Source organism: Asterias rubens, chromosome 2 (assembly GCF_902459465.1).
Source record: "Asterias rubens chromosome 2, eAstRub1.3, whole genome shotgun sequence".
Taxonomy (NCBI): domain Eukaryota; kingdom Metazoa; phylum Echinodermata; class Asteroidea; order Forcipulatida; family Asteriidae; genus Asterias; species Asterias rubens.
The window spans coordinates 7,673,736-7,690,888 of record NC_047063.1 but is presented as its reverse complement, the minus strand read 5'-3'; the positions used below and the strand labels follow the sequence as shown (position 1 = coordinate 7,690,888).

At 39.4% G+C, this 17,153-nt stretch overlaps 2 long non-coding RNA genes across 3 annotated transcripts; both read right to left on the bottom strand.

The window, feature by feature from the left end:
- Positions 1-1,220: 1,220 nt before the first annotated feature.
- LOC117303268 lies at positions 1,221-12,669 on the bottom strand. Of its 2 annotated transcripts, XR_004520496.1 has the most exons (9): positions 12,475-12,669; positions 11,756-11,927; positions 11,177-11,361; positions 10,449-10,547; positions 9,911-10,047; positions 7,066-7,247; positions 5,608-5,764; positions 4,237-4,337; positions 1,221-2,315 (listed from the first exon to the last, which is right to left on the bottom strand). It is a non-coding gene; the product is annotated as an uncharacterized LOC117303268 (long non-coding RNA). The 2 variants fall into 2 exon arrangements; XR_004520500.1 differs by lacking the exon at positions 11,756-11,927.
- Positions 12,670-12,880: 211 nt separating this feature from the next.
- Positions 12,881-15,360, bottom strand: LOC117303263. The gene is made up of 3 exons (XR_004520495.1): positions 15,123-15,360; positions 13,667-13,724; positions 12,881-12,941 (listed from the first exon to the last, which is right to left on the bottom strand). It is a non-coding gene; the product is annotated as an uncharacterized LOC117303263 (long non-coding RNA).
- Between the last annotated feature and the right edge of the window lie 1,793 nt (positions 15,361-17,153).

The window sequence follows — 17,153 nt, the reverse complement described above, 5'->3', positions numbered from 1 at the left end:
AGTAGAAAACTGACTTGGTTAGGTACAAGTACAGCAGCTTTCGATTATATAAACCATTTAGAGGTTCATTTCACTTCCAAGTAATGTGGCAGTAATCCAAAACAATTTCAATCTGAGAACGGTTACCCCAGTAATGTTTCTCCGATTGTATAATCCAACGGACATCAACTCAACACCAGTTTTTTGACATTATTTTAAAGAAACATCCATTCCTAAAGTTTAAAAACCACAACACTTTAAAGGCACTGGACACTATTGGTTCACTCAAAATAGTTGTTAGCATAACCGTACTTAATTGGTAACGAGCTATGGAGAGTTGTCATTGTGAGAAACGGCTCCCTCTGAAGTAACGTAGTTTTCGTTAGTAATTTCTCACTCAAAAATTAGAAGATCTCAGGCTTCAGGCATATGAAAGCACACAAATTAAGGTTTTGTTACGAAAAAACCCCAAAAGCAAACAAATAAAACAATCAATAAGGTAATAAAGGCAATCTTTATGCATTACGCATTAGGCCTACAAGTGGAAGACAGCAACAGGGGCAAACAACTAAAAACGGCATAGCAATGGGTTGGTAGTAACTTAGCACTTAAACCAACAGTTGCAAATAATATGATTAAAAACAAAATACATTTACAATAAACTACAATTACTACCATGAATAATATTGATTGATTAGTGTGTAAAACCTTGTATCAAAGGGCATCACGGCGTAACAACCACTACACACTATAGTATTCCGAAAACCACCCTAACTCCTTTGGAGTATGCATCACCGGCAACCAAATTGGTTGCTTATCGTTCGTATCAACTAACGCTACCCTCGCAGGTACCAACTTACTCCTGGGTGATGAGAAGCAATTATAGTCATTCGTGTCTTGCCCAAGATCTTCAGTGTGGCTAACAAAATTTGAACCAACACTCTGATGAGTCAGCCACAAGAACTTGAGTTTGATACCCTAGACCACTCGACCTAAAGTAGATGCCAGCTCAACTTAATTCAACAATCTTGGCAAAATTTACACTTGCTCATTGTTTTTTTTTCTCTCAAATCTCTTAATGGGCAAGCACCTGCTTACATCCTAGACATGCTCAACATCTACTAACCATCTCTCAACCTTCGTTTTGCAAACAAAATTGATATCTTCTTCAAGAAATCAAATCTAACCGCACTTGGGGGGCAGATCTTTTTCTGTTGCAGCATCACCTCTGGAATCAACTACCTCTTCACATCAAAACATCCACTTCTATTCACTCTTTCAAAACCTCCCTCAAAACACACCTGTGTCCATAGATCCGTTCTTTTGGATTTACTCTGCTTTTCTTTTTTTGCTTTTTTTTTTAAAGTTCTAGTTGAGTTTTCTTTGTAAAAGCGCCATGAGCACTTTTGTGGATATGTTTGCGCTTGATAAAACTTTGTAATTATTATTATTATTATTATAAAACCCTTTGCATGAGATACACATTGATACACAACTGGGGACTTTTGACTGAACTAATTTCTGTCGAATTATGGAAATTTTGATAATTCCACCTTTGTTTTCACATGCATAAATAGTTCTTGATTCAGATTTTAGAAACATATTCTTCACTTGCAAACAGAAGTGTCCTCGTTTCAACGAATCATGCTTTTACACTTTGATATTCTCAAAACCGGGGCCAATTTGTAGAGCTGCTTCAGCACAAGTAGCTAGGCAAACACAACGATGCTTACCAAAATAAGGTTAAAGGCTAACATGCCATGTCAAATTTGTGCCTGGTATCCTGCTCATTTCTGCTTAGCAGACAGTTGTTTATCAGTATTTTCTGCTTGAGCAGCTCTATGAAATTGGGCCCGGGTGTCAGCTCTTAAGGAAAATAATAAATACAATTTTGTAGTTCTGATATATAATCTGATGCAAAAAACAAACTTCGAAAAAACACATTTGGCCATCAGAGCTTGACTTGGCAGACTCCGGGAGAGTGAGCAGCTCTGCAGATGGGTGGAGTGAGATACTGGATTCCGAGTGGTCAAATTGAAAGTGTGCAACCATACATTTGATAAGGTTTTAAGTGGCCACTGTGCTAAGGGATGTCAAAGTGAAGGCTGATGTAGCAAGGATCACTGGTAGCCATTACAAAGCCACTATTCACATCACATCCTTCACCAAACTAAAGGAAGGCACAGTATAGGGGGTGTTTTTAGTCGTAGAGGTGGCCATATTACACAAGTAGCTACAAGGATCGTTGGGACGGTGTGGTACCAATACAAAGGTAGCCACTTCTTCTCAACAGGCACACAAACGTAGATTCTTGGCTTCAGAGTAACTGAAATTCACTGCAGAGTAAAACAGGAAGAACAAAAAGAAAGAAGGGAGGAAACATAATTATTATATTTTTGCTAAATGACATTCAGAAGAACAAAAAGAAAGAAGGGAGGAAACATAATTATTATATTTTTGCTAAATGACATTCAACAAAATTGAAACAGGATAAGACTTCCCACCCCATGTTGTTGGCTGGGTCTACAAAATAATACCTGCAGAGAGCTACATATACATTGTTTCCTATGCTGGCAGGCAAAAGACTTAGAGTGTAACACACAGTACTACCATCTGGTGTCTGCTCCACGAAGCCCTGTGATTTCACACAACATTAGTGTCCTCTTTTTCTCAAGCATTAAATGCGAAAGCACTCAAAGAACCAGCTCATACTACAGTAGGGTGGGGGTCTACATCACTCGACTAATTAACCTGTAGAGCAAATACTACATTTGCATAGACTCGTGCTGAATACAGCAGTGGGTATATACACAAAACTATTGTATGTATACAGTGGTAAAACCGAAAGACTGAACTTCTAACAATTAGACCCGGAAACATAGCACTGGGACAAGGGAGAGTTTGAGTGTGGCAAAGGGGTCCACAGTTTCAAGCGCAAAATGTCAGAAGGATATCACCATTATGGGAGTAATGATAAGGCTGTTCGAGCTGCCCAACATGATCAAGGCTGTTTGAGCTGCCCATTTCTAACGTTGAACAAACCTGTGGTCACAACGTCTCAAGCCGAGTTCGGCCCGAGTAGCGTCAACTATATATATTAGGCCCAACAGTACGCCTCATTATATTTCAAATGCACTTTCAAAACATTGAGAAAAACTGGCTGTGTTTTTTTCGGGAGACTGGATTGGCAGCCTTCTCTATCAGCCCTGCCGTCTGTCTGAAGGATATCATTCAGGTAACACTCGGAGAAAGTGGTGTCGGCTACAGACACAAACCCTTAGAAAAGGCCCAAAAGGCAGCTACTCCCCTGACAAATTATGACAGCAGAATACTACATGAGCCCTATCGCTCAGAGGCCTGCCGCCTAAGAACCAACATCGGTATAAGCAGTGGCATGCCTCCAGAGGTCTGCCGTTAAAAAGCTATCAGTGGCATACCAAGAGAGGCCTGCTGCTCAAGAGCAGACAGAGGACCGATATCAGCAACTAGTGGCATACAATAATAGGCCTGCCGGAAATGAAAGCGGACCAGCATTGGTAACCAGCAGCATACCAACAGAAGCCTGTCACTCAAGATTTATTAGTGAACCTGACATCGGAAACCAGAGGCATACCACCAGAGGATGCATTTGTGTTAAACCCTTAGTCATGTGCCTGGCGACATATGGAACAATGCCAATGTACATGTACACATAGTATTCGCTATATAAGTAAAGTGAAGATGTAGACTGAGTGGTAATGGGGGGTAGGGTTGGTCAATTAGGAATCGATATCAAATAACCCTGATCCCTCAAACTACTCTAATATTCGGTTCTTTTCAACACCACACACATACCTAAGATGCGTATTATTCAGGTTTGTACCTAAAAATAAAAACTGAAACTGAAAAAAAACCTGAAACTTAAACTGAAACACTGATGATTGTTAAGGATTGTATACAAGGCGCTGACCCAAGCATCAACAACAAAATCCACAGGCATACTACTAAGGTTGAATTTGAACCCACCCATGTTCCCCCTAGCTTTCGAGAGATGTTGTTTGAAAGGTGTCAACACTCACCTCGACCCTTACTCAATCCCACCAGACTGCTATGATATTTGATGCATGTGTTGTGTTGTCATTAGCTATTTTTTTCTTCATTTATTCAAACTAATGGTCTTATATTTATAATGTGATGAGATCACTGCGTACCCGAGTGTCATGTTAAATACATGTACGTCACTCCTCTAATGTTTTTTAGTTGGAGAATATTGCATACCTGGATCATGATAGGTATGCCAGTCCTAAAATGTCTCTCCTTCCCTCAGGAAAACACATACCACAGAATCCATCACATCTGCCGACTATTTTCTGGTCCAACTGAAACAAGAAAAAGAACAAAATAGAGACATTTCAATGTGAAAACCTATGTCAAATAATGAACCTCAATGGGAACTGACTGGGTGAATTTTAAATGATTTGTTTGAATCATTTAAAAACTCCCAAGTTAGTTTCCCTAGTGGTTTATATTTTATATAAAATGTAAAAACAAAGTTGCATCCCCTTAAAGGCACTAGAAACTATTGGTAATTACTCAAAATAATTGTTAGCATAAAAACGTACTTGGTTACGAGCGATGGAGAGCTGTTGATAGTATAAAAACATTGTGAGAAACTGCTCCCTCTGAAGTAACATAGTTGTTGAGAAAGAAGTTATTTCTCACTAAAATATTTGAATTGAATTCGAGACCTCGGAAAGCACACAATTTGTGTGACAAGGTTTTTTTCCTTCCATCATTCTCTCGCAATTTTGAAGACCAATTGAGTTCAAAGTTTCACAGGTTTGTTATTTCATGCCTTTAAGGTGATCGCCTAGGTTGTATCGTAAACTAGGGTGTGTAATACCTGACTAAATGGCATATGGCTTCTAACTGGTGGCACCAAAAGAACAATAATAGTGACAAAGTAGGGAGACCTCCAACATAGGGTTTAATGGTAGAGCACTGGTTTGTTTATCTGGAGGTTGTCATAGTCTGTTCAAATCGCACTCTCTAGTAATTTTTCTTTGTTCAATCCCGAATCACTAAAAACTTTTCTAATGGGTAATTTCCAAAACCCTCCCTCAAAATTCTAACCAGATTTGCCAAAATTTGACCAGCATTTTAGAAATACATTTTGTCCTTGATGAATACAGCCATGTCCTTGGCCAAATAAATCAGCCAAACTTTTTGGATCGAGTATGTGGCCGGCTCAATTAAAACATCCCCATTTATAATGCATCTGCATTGTGAACTTAAAATGACCTTTGTGAATGTCCTAGTTGTAACCAGAATACATTTTGGGAATAACAACTTTTGTAAGCTCTGACTGCAGTCAATGATTTTAGAATTTTTAACTTTTAGTAGTTCGGTAATTAACAGCTTAAAATGCATGATAGTGGCGGGCCAAGGGAGCAATGCTTTGAAATTAAGTTTCTTGAAACATTAAAGTTAATTGTTAAAACAAAATTTATTTTTAAAAACCACTAGATGAAACTGTTTTAGATGCACAGCTATTGGCGCTTGACCACAAGGTCCAAACATGAATGTTTTAATTTAATTATTATACTACAATAAAATGTGTCTTCAATTTGCTTTTCCATAAATACTCACATCATCTCTGGTTAGTGTCTTAGTGACAGCTTACTTTGACGTGTCCCAGTCTGTGGACAGGCAGCTGAACTGCAGCAATCACCAGCCGAAGCATACGGAACAAACTGACCATATCCGCAAAAGGTTGGGTCATTTCTTTGCTGTATATGAACAGTTGCTGTCAGATTGATGGAATAGAGAGAAAAAATGTGGTTAGATGAGATAAGATACTTGTTATTCATCAGCAAAACAATTAATTTTGAAACGGTATTGGGTGAATACATGTATGCTGGCTTCAACTCTCTCCATCTATACTGCTTTAAAGGCACTGGACACTATTGGTGATTATTCATAATAGTTTTTAGCATAAAGTCTTACTCGATAACAAGCAACATAGAGCTGTTGATAGTATGAAAGGGCTCCCTCTGAGGTAACATAGTTTATGAGAAAGAGGTAATTTCTCACTAAAATATTTGAATTGGATTTGAGACCTCAGCTGAGGTCTCAAATTCAAGCATCTGAAACCACAAAACTTGCGGCGAGGTTTTTTACTTCCTCTTTTTCTCTCGCAACTTTGTCGACCAATTGAGGTCAAATTTTCATATGTTGTTATTTGATGCATATGTTGAGATAAACCAAGTGGGAAGACTCGTCTTTGACAATTACCAAGGTGTCCACTGCCATCAACAACATCAAAGCAATGTGAACTCGGGGCTTCCCCCATGTACCATCACTGATTATTAAAGAGATGACAAACTCAGTCTTTTAAATGAGTTGTCTGATTTGTGTCTTTTTTTAAGGACACACTAGGTGTCACATTCGAACCCACACTCTGCTGATCAGAAACCCCAGAGCTTGGTCCAAACTAAAGTCCCGTCTGTGTCTTATTAATCATATTCTGTGTCCATCCATCCAATAGGCATTCCACCACAACCTCAGCTTCAAGAAGATGCCAATGTTGATATCCTTCATTTGGGTTGGAAATAAACACAATACATTGTACCACCGAACTTCCCAAATCCCAAAAACTGGCTCAGGGGCTAATATCACTGGCCATGGGCCCGCAGTCCAGTGTGAATTTCGAGTCCTAATTACCTTCTTTCTGATTGGATCAAAGTTTAGTAAGCCACACCCCAGCCCTCAGTGTGTGCATGAGATAGGTATACACATTCAAACTAGGGACCTTTAACAAAAGAGGACAATAGGGTCCACCAGTCGGGAAAGGTCTACAGTTGGAAAACGTGTACAAAACCAATGGGAGCTGTTGTCAAGAGAGTATTTAAACCAAAGAGTGACAGTAGGAGGTCCACGGTTGCAGGAGTGTACAAGATTGGGTGTGCATGTAGCACTTTTCTCGATATATCACACTGTTATATTCAGGTTGGCTGCTCTGTCTCCCTGATAGAATTACAATGTCATTTAAATATTAATAACATTTATGCCATAACAATCAAATAAAATGGAAAATAAACTCCTCACACATTTGGGTAGATCAATGCAAAAATCTCCCATTCTCCTGTCGATTGACTGACGAGTCTGCTGTAGTGCTGCTTTGCATTGTGTGGCAGTAAAGACAGTCAATGGCCTCCCTTGCACTAGAATGGAATATTCCTTCTCCTCAGGCATATTGTGCTGCATTTTATGGCAGCTTGTGGACTGAACTGTAAAAGAGAATAAAGGGTTCCAAAGGGTAAAGACTTATTGAGGGTAAAACCAAAATGAATACTCTTTATCCCTGATGCAAATTCAACATAAATTAATCCCTCGCCTTGGCGGACTTCATAACGCAATGAACTTCCTAAAGACTATAGGAGATCACATGGCTGGATCTGGCTTAGCTGAAGTATGGCTGGAGAGTTGACTGTTAGGAGAGGGGTCTGTGTAGCTGGTCTTGTCAGGAAAAGCATACAACAAGGCTACAGTATAAGAGCTCACAAGCTTGCACCCTGCAAGCCCTGTCCTGTGGCGGCTTTTGTTGCCACAAATTCTCTTGTTTGCTGAAGAAGTGGACAAGGAATGTCGCGATGAAATTTCTGCAAAGGCAATTGATGTACAAAGAATTGCAGAGCTGGTAACATGTGTGAAACAAAAACGTTTTCAGAAACTTCCTAAAGTTTTCATTGCAAGTAAATCTGATGATGTTCATTTCGTCTCCTGGTGGATATGGAGTCAATGCTACTGCAATTAATCCCCAATTTTGAGATGGGATTACTCACGGCCTTTGATCCAATTCATTCGAGCTCAGCGAGAAGGAGACTGGGAGCTTCATCTCCACCCATTCAGTATGATGTTGCCCTACATTATGTGATATGACCACCTGAATTATGCAAGATGGGGTCCAGTGTACTTAGCAGAGATGCACCAAATCAGAGTTTCAACAGGGCAACTTTGTTGTTAAGCGTTCTGTTCAAAAGTTCAACCAAGTAGACCCAGACCAAGCCAATGAGTGGATAAATGGCACAGGAAAGAAATGATGTGGAATCGTAGGCATCACAAAAACAGCATCAGCACTCTGCAGATTGGACCACTTTCATATAATCTCAGGTCTCTAATTGCAGCCAAAACCTATGCAATGTACAATAACTGTCAGGACAGTCCACATGTTCACAATGAAGCAACCAAATTACGGCAAAAGCGAAAACAAGAAGAATGAGATGGCATATTACTCACAACCTTCCAGAGATGCAAGATGTTTGCCTGGGTCCTTGCAGAATCTTGTCATATAAAAGACTTAGCAACAGAGGAGACTCAAAACCCATTACTTTGTGCCAGAGGACTCGTAAAGAAACAAGTGAACACATTCGTTGAAGAAAGAATGATTGTACCTAAGCAAGGTATTAAGCCAGACGTCTTAATCCATGCGTCTTTACACAAGTGTAATGTCAAAGAGAGTAAAGACAAAGACAAGGAACTGTCCTAAAGGCAGATAAAAACACCCTACAATGGGCCAAAACATGGGGAATGAACTTCACACATGGCTAAATGTAAGACAATGCACTTGTCTCACAAATGTAATACTGGCGTAACATCCTACACCATGACCATGTCTGACCCCCCACTGGCAGAGACAAAGAGCTTCACTTATTACTTGGGCGTCACTATTTAGCAAAACCTTTGTTAGGAAAACCAAGCCATCATGCAGTCGCTAAAGCTACCCGGATCCTAAACTTTATCAAATGTAACTTTCACATGTGTTCTAAAACCGTCAAAAAAAGACTTTATGTCACGTCCTTGTTAAACCCCACCTCCAATATGGCACCGCTGCTTGGAACCCGCACAAAGCAAACCAGATTACATGACTGGAAATGGTCAGAGAAGGGCTGCACGCTTAGTTTGTGGTGATTACTTCCGCACAAGCAGTGTTTCCAGCATGCTCGTATCCTTGGGTTGGGACACTCTTCAGAGTCAACGACAACATCACCATCAGTTAACAACACTTTATAAGATGATCAATGGTGTATCAAAGTCGACCACAGCCACATTTTATAATCAAAACCGCAGAGGGCAAAAAAGGGCAACTACAATCAGTTCAAAATACCCAGCATCTTATCTACCATCTAGTACGAACAATATTTTTTTTCCAAGAACACTCAAATTATGAAATAATCTGCAACAATCCCTCATAGATTCCAAATCCCACCAAATCTTCAAAAGCATTCACAATTTAGGCCTAAACAACAACATGCTGAATAAGACGACGCTCTCTTGACCTCCTTGTCAAGTTCACCAGTAGAAGTTTCAGGAGGGTAACTACCAAGTACCATGTACCAAGTAATGGCTGCTTGTTACTGCCTATACAAAGCAGGTTGTCCCGTTGACTTGCCAGCTATCTTCAAGCACAAGCTTCAGCCAGTCACTATTTCAGTTGCTGAAATGAATAGTACACTCCGGACTGGAAACAAGTCTGTATACTGGCAGACAACTTACTAAAGACCCAGTTTGTCCTGAAGCTATTGAACTTCATAACTCTTCCTCTTGCCTCATCATTGATTGTCAGGCATTAGTGGCAGCTTTGGGAAAGCCTGCCAATTCAGTGACATTTGGGGATTCGGCCAACACTATACGTAAGATCAGTACTAAAAGAAGGGTCTTACTATCAACGGATCCTTGTGCAAGATATGAACCTGTGACCTCTGGGTTAACATGTCGGTGCTCTGCTGACTGAGCTTACTAGTTGAGTATAGCTCAGTTGGCAAATCAGCACGTCAACCCAGAGGTCACAGGTTTACATCCTGCTCTCAACTTTCCTTGTTTACCCTAACATTGATTGCTCCTTGTGATGTGTTACTTGATAAAATAAAATAAAATATACTTTTCTCCTAACATGGTTGGTAGTAACAGATCTCCCAAGTCACTGGTCTGATGGAGGGAGGTCCACCCCAGTTGACACTTCCAAATAAACGTCACGGCATTGCAACTTGCAGTCCTTATGAAGTCACCTCCATCACACTCTTTAGGACACTGAAGATAGAAAAACATTGAAATAATCTTTATAATAAAACAATGAAGAATCCCCGCCATCAACCATCAACTGTAAATAAACACTAATAAAAAAATACTTCAACTTCAACATCCGTCTGTTTGTCACTGCCTGTATAGTAGCCTTCCTTACAACTCGGTTACATAGAGTATTTCACTGGGTTAACATACGGGTGCTCTACCAACTGAGCTACAACTAGTCAAGTAACCTTAGTTGACAGACCGGCAAGTGAACCCAGAGGTCACAGGCTAAAAAATCCCGCTCTCAACAGTTTCATTTCTTGTTCACCTCAACAACAATGACTGATAACTACCCTGTCAGTTTCCCTTGTGGTTATTTGATAAAATAAAAATAAAAATTACGAAATGACTTTTCTCCTTACATGGTTGGCTCTCTAGTCTCTGATCTGATGGTGGGAGGTCCACACATTTGATGCTTCCCAAGAAGGTCTTGACACTGAACGTTATGTCCTTGAAGCCACCTTCACAGACAAAATACACATAAAAAACATCCTTAAAAATATATAAAGAATCGGCCTGATATTAGAAAATAGTGAATTTCACGTGTGCACCAACCCCCACCTCAAAAACACTTATAAATAAAAAATCCACCACCAACAACGAACCAGACAAAGAAACAAATAATCTTCTTCTCCAGTTTGTGTGCCAATTTGAGAAAAACTATGAAACTATGAAGACTGGTGCAACACATGGGCACAAAAAGTAGGAACAGTTGTTTGGTGGTGAAACATTTAGGAGCCAATTTCTCACTTGATCATGTTGGTGTAACTCAACATATGCATAAAATAACAAACCTGTGAATATAAAATGAAATAAAACATATACTTGTTGCACAAATCCGTGTGCTTTCAGATGCATAATAAAAGGCTTCAGGCCTGATGTCTTTTAATATTTGAGTGAGAGATAACCTCTTTCTCAAAAACTACGTTACTTCAGAAAGAGTTGTTTTACATTGTTTTATACTATCAACAGCTCTGATTGCTTGTTACTAAATAGTTTTTTTTGCTAACAATTACTTTGAGTATTTATGTGTCCCCGCGTATCTATCAAGAAGTCCATGAGAGTATTTTATCACAAGAGCACGGCCTACCTGACTCGATGGTCCTTTGACCCAGTGAACGTCCGCTGAGCACACGTGAAACAATCCCTGGGAGCTGAGTGGCTTAGTGGACCATCACAGGACTCATCATCTGTTGGGACGATCCAGCTATCCGGGCTCTGGGACTGGCTTGTGATTGATCATGTCTGCTCTCCTGGACCAAATGGTGCAGAACACTGAAGGGTAAAAAGGTCTAAACTTTTACCTAGTGCTTTAATAGTGTTATAAATCTACTTTACTATTTCAGTGTTACTAAAACCCAGCGTAAGTTTTTTTAAACATAGTCCAGAGAAAAAGAAAGAATTTTAAGCGAAAATATTATGTAAGAAAGTATGTCTGATGTATTGTTTTGGAAAACTTTTAAATAATCTCCAGAATGAGTTTCTTTATAATCCAAATCTATCCGTACCTTAAATTTATACATCATCTGAATTGTCTTCTAGCAAATCATACTTCATATACCTCAATTGAAAAGATAAAAAGAAATTCTGACAAAATAATGCTTTCATGTTTTTGTCAAACCAACTCCCAGCTTTTGAAATGGCCTCTGGCTTTTGACATAATACTGACCTCTTTCAAGGGTTCAGAAAGCCACGACACTTCTTGATGTGAATCACAGTTGTGAGTAAATTGCACCCAGTATTTTCTCTGGGTTTGCTGCACGAAGCGCACATGGTGTTATCCCTTGCTATCTATATGCAATCAAAATTGTGTAGCTTTCGATCCCTATACGCCTGGAACACTGCATCAAACACAAAAAGTACCCACAGTCATCAAAACAACCTTGGTGATGATGACAGTGTCTCTAAAGTCAAATCTATCTATAAAGAAGAAGTTTCTGCTTGGGAAATTGTTTAAAACCGTCAACAGATGGTCGGATTTCAAAAACTTGGCCCAGTGTTAAATTAACCACTTGTGTTCATGTTTTTTTTTTATATTGTTAATTTTTTATGCAAGTTCGCCCAAAACAAGGCAAAGGCCACTGTAGGTATAAAAGGGCTACAAGGAAGACAAAATAGACATGCAGAAACTCAGTGGAGCTAAAGGTGGGAATTGATATTACTCTTAAAAGATGACAGATCATACGTAGGATGAAGGGAAACATGCCCCAGGCAAAGAGTTCCAAAGAGAGGGAAAAGCATCTCAGCACAGCCACAGTATAAGGATATGAGCAAGCAGAAAGCCTGGTCTCATGCTCAAACACCCTGTCAGGAGGAACAAGGTTGAATAGACTGGTGGAACATTTACTATGGAAATATCTGTAAAACAGACAGAGGCTGGCAACATACCTTTGTTGAGAAAGAGGTTGTAGTGTAGATCCTAACTCTTCTCCATCCAGGTTAACAAAGCGCTTCTGCACTCGATCTAGTAAAGATAAAAGGCAGGCAGAAGCTCCAGCCCAAATAGGGCAACAGTACTCCATGAGGGGTTGTATAGTTGTCTTGTACAGGTACATGTACAGAGTAGCCTCAGGCATGTCAGGAGGTAAGAACTTTTGAGCTCGATACAGACAACTTACTGGCATGGAAGCACTCTTGGCGATACCTGAGATATACACCTCCCAACCCGTAATACTGGAGATGTCACGTCCAAGCAAGTGCAAGTGTGACACCTCAGGCAAAGTCGACTCACCCATATGAATGGAGGGACAGTAGTTTAGTTTTCTTAGAATTGAAGGTGACAAGCAAGTTGCTTCCCCACTTCAGTGCGTTCTCAAAAACATTATTGAGTGAGGCACCCACCACCACGAGAAGTGCTAGAAGGGTTGGAGGAAACACATAGGGTTGAATCATCAGCATACATGGCAAGCTGAGACAAAATTACATCGGGTAAATCGTTAATGTATGTACACAAGAAAGAGAGTATGAACAAGGACCGAGCACAGGGGAATACCTGAATTGATAGAGCGAGTAGGAGAAGATTGACCCACAAGCACAACCTTCAACTTGCGATTGGAAAGGAATGCAGAAATTTGAGCTTTGCTACCTGACACACCAATGGAGCTTGTGGAGCAGGCCATTATTTTAGATTTTAGATTTATTTATTTGTCCACGTTAAAAACATAGAAACTTGACATCCACTGGCCAAATACAATATACACAAACAATATAAAAACTATATAAATTACCAAAAGTTAAGTTATAAATACAAAGCAACAACAGACAAAAAACCTGCACACTAACAAAAATGAACCAGCCAAAACAAAACACACAAAACAACGCCAACCGGTCATTATGCCAAAATTGGTTGGAAAAACATGACAGTAAATGATCATCAACCTTAGCTGAAACCACAATCTTTTATGGCTGTCCATGAAGTGACAGGAGTTATTTTGTACTATGACTTGACGCTGGAATTTACAAGCCACAAGGTCCCAACTATTCTGATTATTATTTGGAGACATACACAAACTTGGTTGAAAGTCATGATCATGCCCATAATAAGATAGTTATACGTATTTTGATTTAATTGATCACTCACCATGGATTCATCAGCGATTGGAGTTCAAGATGCACTGGCTCGACATCGTTCTTGGGTTCTGCGATCAAAGATTTGTCAAGATGCTGAAATAAAATGCAGAACATAGTAATAATGTATTAAGAATTCTTCTGATAACATGGATGTTTTGTTGCAGGCAAATGCTTCTCCATGATGAAGAAGAAGGAGAAATAAGTGAATATTACTCTGGAGAAGATTAGAAACCTCTTTGAGTGTCTTAAACTTCAAAGTAGGGGAACAAGGGAAAGCGGTGCAACAAGTACATGTAATACATGGCTCTCGATCCTAAAAGGTAAACTTGCAAACATCCAGAGAGGCTTTCCTGAAGAAAAGACAACAGTGCTCTGAAAAACAAGTGAAAGAGCACAAACTGCAGATGAGCCACCTATGCGGTGATGATTTGGATTGAGGTGATACGCAGGACACCAGTACTACATGAGCCATACAGTGTTCAGAAAATTGTCTTGTTGCTCCAGACTACACACCCGGCACAAGGATTGCTCATGTTGAGGCTTTCCTGAAGATTAAGAAGCAGAAGGTAGAAACCATTGAGACAGTTCAAAATTCTGCTGAAAATATTGATGTTTTGTTGCAGGCAGCTTGCTACTCCCTGATGAAGAGGGAGGAGGAAGAAGTGAAAGTCACCCTGGAGAAAATTAGACAGCTCTTCAAGTGTCTGAAGCTTCAAGTTAGGGAACAAGGCTTCTCCAGAGTGACATTCACTTCTTCCCCCTCTGCCTTTGTCAGGGAATAGCAAGCTGCCTGCAAAAAAACATCCATGTAACCAGCAGAATTCTGAACTGTCTCTACAAAGCAGTGCAACAAGCTGATATGGCCCTACTTCAGAAAGTAAACTTGCAGACATCCAGGGAGGCTTTCCTGAAGAAGCAGATAGCAGAAACCATTTTAAGAGACAGTTCAGAATTCTGCTGGTTACATGGATGTTTTTTTTGCAGGCAGCTTGCTATTCCCTGACAAAGACGGAGGGGGAAGAAGTGAATGTCACTCTGGAGAAGACTAGACAGCTCTTCAAGTGTCTGAAGCTTCATGTAGGGGAACATGGTGAAGCTGTGCATATATGTGCCTACTTCAAAAAATTAACTTGCAGACATCCAGATTTAGCATCTGCATAATGAGGTTATGGGCATGCCTTGTTTTTACATTTTATCATCATAGTCTCAGAATTTCTGAGTAAGGCTGTTTTGGTCTCAGGAATTAATTTTTGAACAACAATCTTTCTGAAAGTTGTATGTACTCATCTCCTATAAGTACCTTGTTGGTAGACACATGTGCTATATAAGACTTCAACTATGATTGTTAGGCTCACGTTTTTATTGTGCTGGCTGGGTTTGATGTAATTTTCCAAATCTACAGTGGTAGAGTGTAATTAATTATTGAAGATTGATTAGTTCAACAAATAATCTTTTAGATATATTACCTTCGTCGCAATAGTTTTTCTAATTAGGGTGGGTGTCACTATCCTCCTGACCCCAGTGACAAGAAACCAGTGCCTGCCCAGATCTTGTGCCACCCAAACAGGTTTAACCTTACTGGTGACAAAGAAAGGGCAGGCTGGCTTGATGGAGTCAGGAGTGGACGGACGGACTTTGTCAGCATATAGTTGGAGGTGGCCAAGCATGGTTGTGTTCACCACAGTCGGTGCTGGGCCAGCAACATCTGCCGTCTTGAGTTTTTTGACCTATTGTAATGTATAAAGTAAAAAAAAAACAATTACTAAAAGATTCCGCAAACATGTTGTGCAATCAAATGTGACACGCTCTGTGAAAATGAGTCAGATGTTGACAATTTCAAGAATTGAGTTATATGCATGGCTGGAACGAACACATCAGCAGCAGTAATTTGGTATATGTCTAAGCTTTGGGGTGTATTGCATTGCTGAGTTACTCCCGTTTAAAATTAGCCAATACACCATTTTTTGTGAAAAACGAATTACAAGCAAAGTGATGTTTGAAACTAATGTACCATTTCGCGCAAAAGGATACAAATTGGACATAAGTATGATCATAAAATTGTTGTATTTATAGCTTTTTTTGCCCAAAAGTAAATGTTCTAAAGGTTAACCATGCAAATATAGATCTTAAAAAATAAAAACATTTTTTTATTTTTTTATTTTTATATTTACCACATTAAACTGTCCGTAACTTAATAATGCATCGGGCGACATCTGGCTCATTTTGTCTGCTTTACACATGTGTAAAAAATCCGATGTCCTGCCAAATTATAAACTTAAAAACGTCTTAACAGAATGACACTTGTATTTTAAAGTAACATTAGATTTGTACAACATTACAACAAAAGCTTCATGTCATGTTAAGAGCATGTGCAATAAAGCACTGTTTTCTTTTTGTCACATGGTGTAACTATATGCCAGGTATCAAGTCTTTACAACCTTAACAATGACAAGAGAAGACTGAGGCAGAAGAAAACATACGAAGAAACAATAAAAAATAAATTAAAAAATTACAAAAACAATAGGCTATTATATTAGCTAACACCAAATAAACCAAGAACAAAACTTAAAACAACTCAGACAGTTATAACAGATTGTACACTTAACATAACAAACTGTTCACATGTAGAAAGGTTAAATGTTCAGCTACATAAGAATAATAGAAATGTACTTACAACAATCACCCACCGATTACCTTGACCCCTTGTGCTTCAAACTCCTGGAACTCCATGTTGGCAATTACTCCTGCCCTACCCGCGTTGGACAGGAGTAGTGCCAAAATCAAGTATGATCTGAAAAAGAGAAAATGGCGCATCACACTTAACTTTTGAACAATGTTTTTAAGTTTTCTATGACAGTGTTTTGAAAAGAAACAGAGTAAGCCAACTGAAACTTAAGATCTTAGTGAAAAAGAAGATCAGCAACCAAAAGGACCTGTGGCATAATGAATTAAAACAAATTTAGTGGAAGTGAGGGGGCTGGTTTGACAACAAGAAATCGGAAACACATAGATTTTTTTTATAATAATTTTGTCACCTTGAACTTCAACTGACTATCAAAGAAATACAAATTTCTACAAAGGAGTTTTGCTCTGTTTGTTAATATATTAACCTTACCTAGAATGTGCTGCACATTTCCTTGGCAATTAACATGGTACTCATCTAATTCCTTTTGGCTGAGAATTTCTTCTACAAAAGAAAGTTAAAAATACGGTTGTTTGTGTCATTTCAATACAATGTTGTATTTCAGTATACATGTACCTACCTGATACCATGGATTTTGTTGTTTTTTCCCCACATCTTAACAAACATTTTTCCATATTCAAGTATATTGTGGCGAAACAGTCGCATGGGGGCGCAATTGCTGACCTAGTTCCAGAGCTATCGCCAGCGGTGCCGGGCACATCAACTGTGTGTGCACGACGCGTGATCCCCGCGTGGGGATCACATGGACAGCATGTGCTGACCACAGGCTGCAGCAGAGGGTATTTTTAGGCTG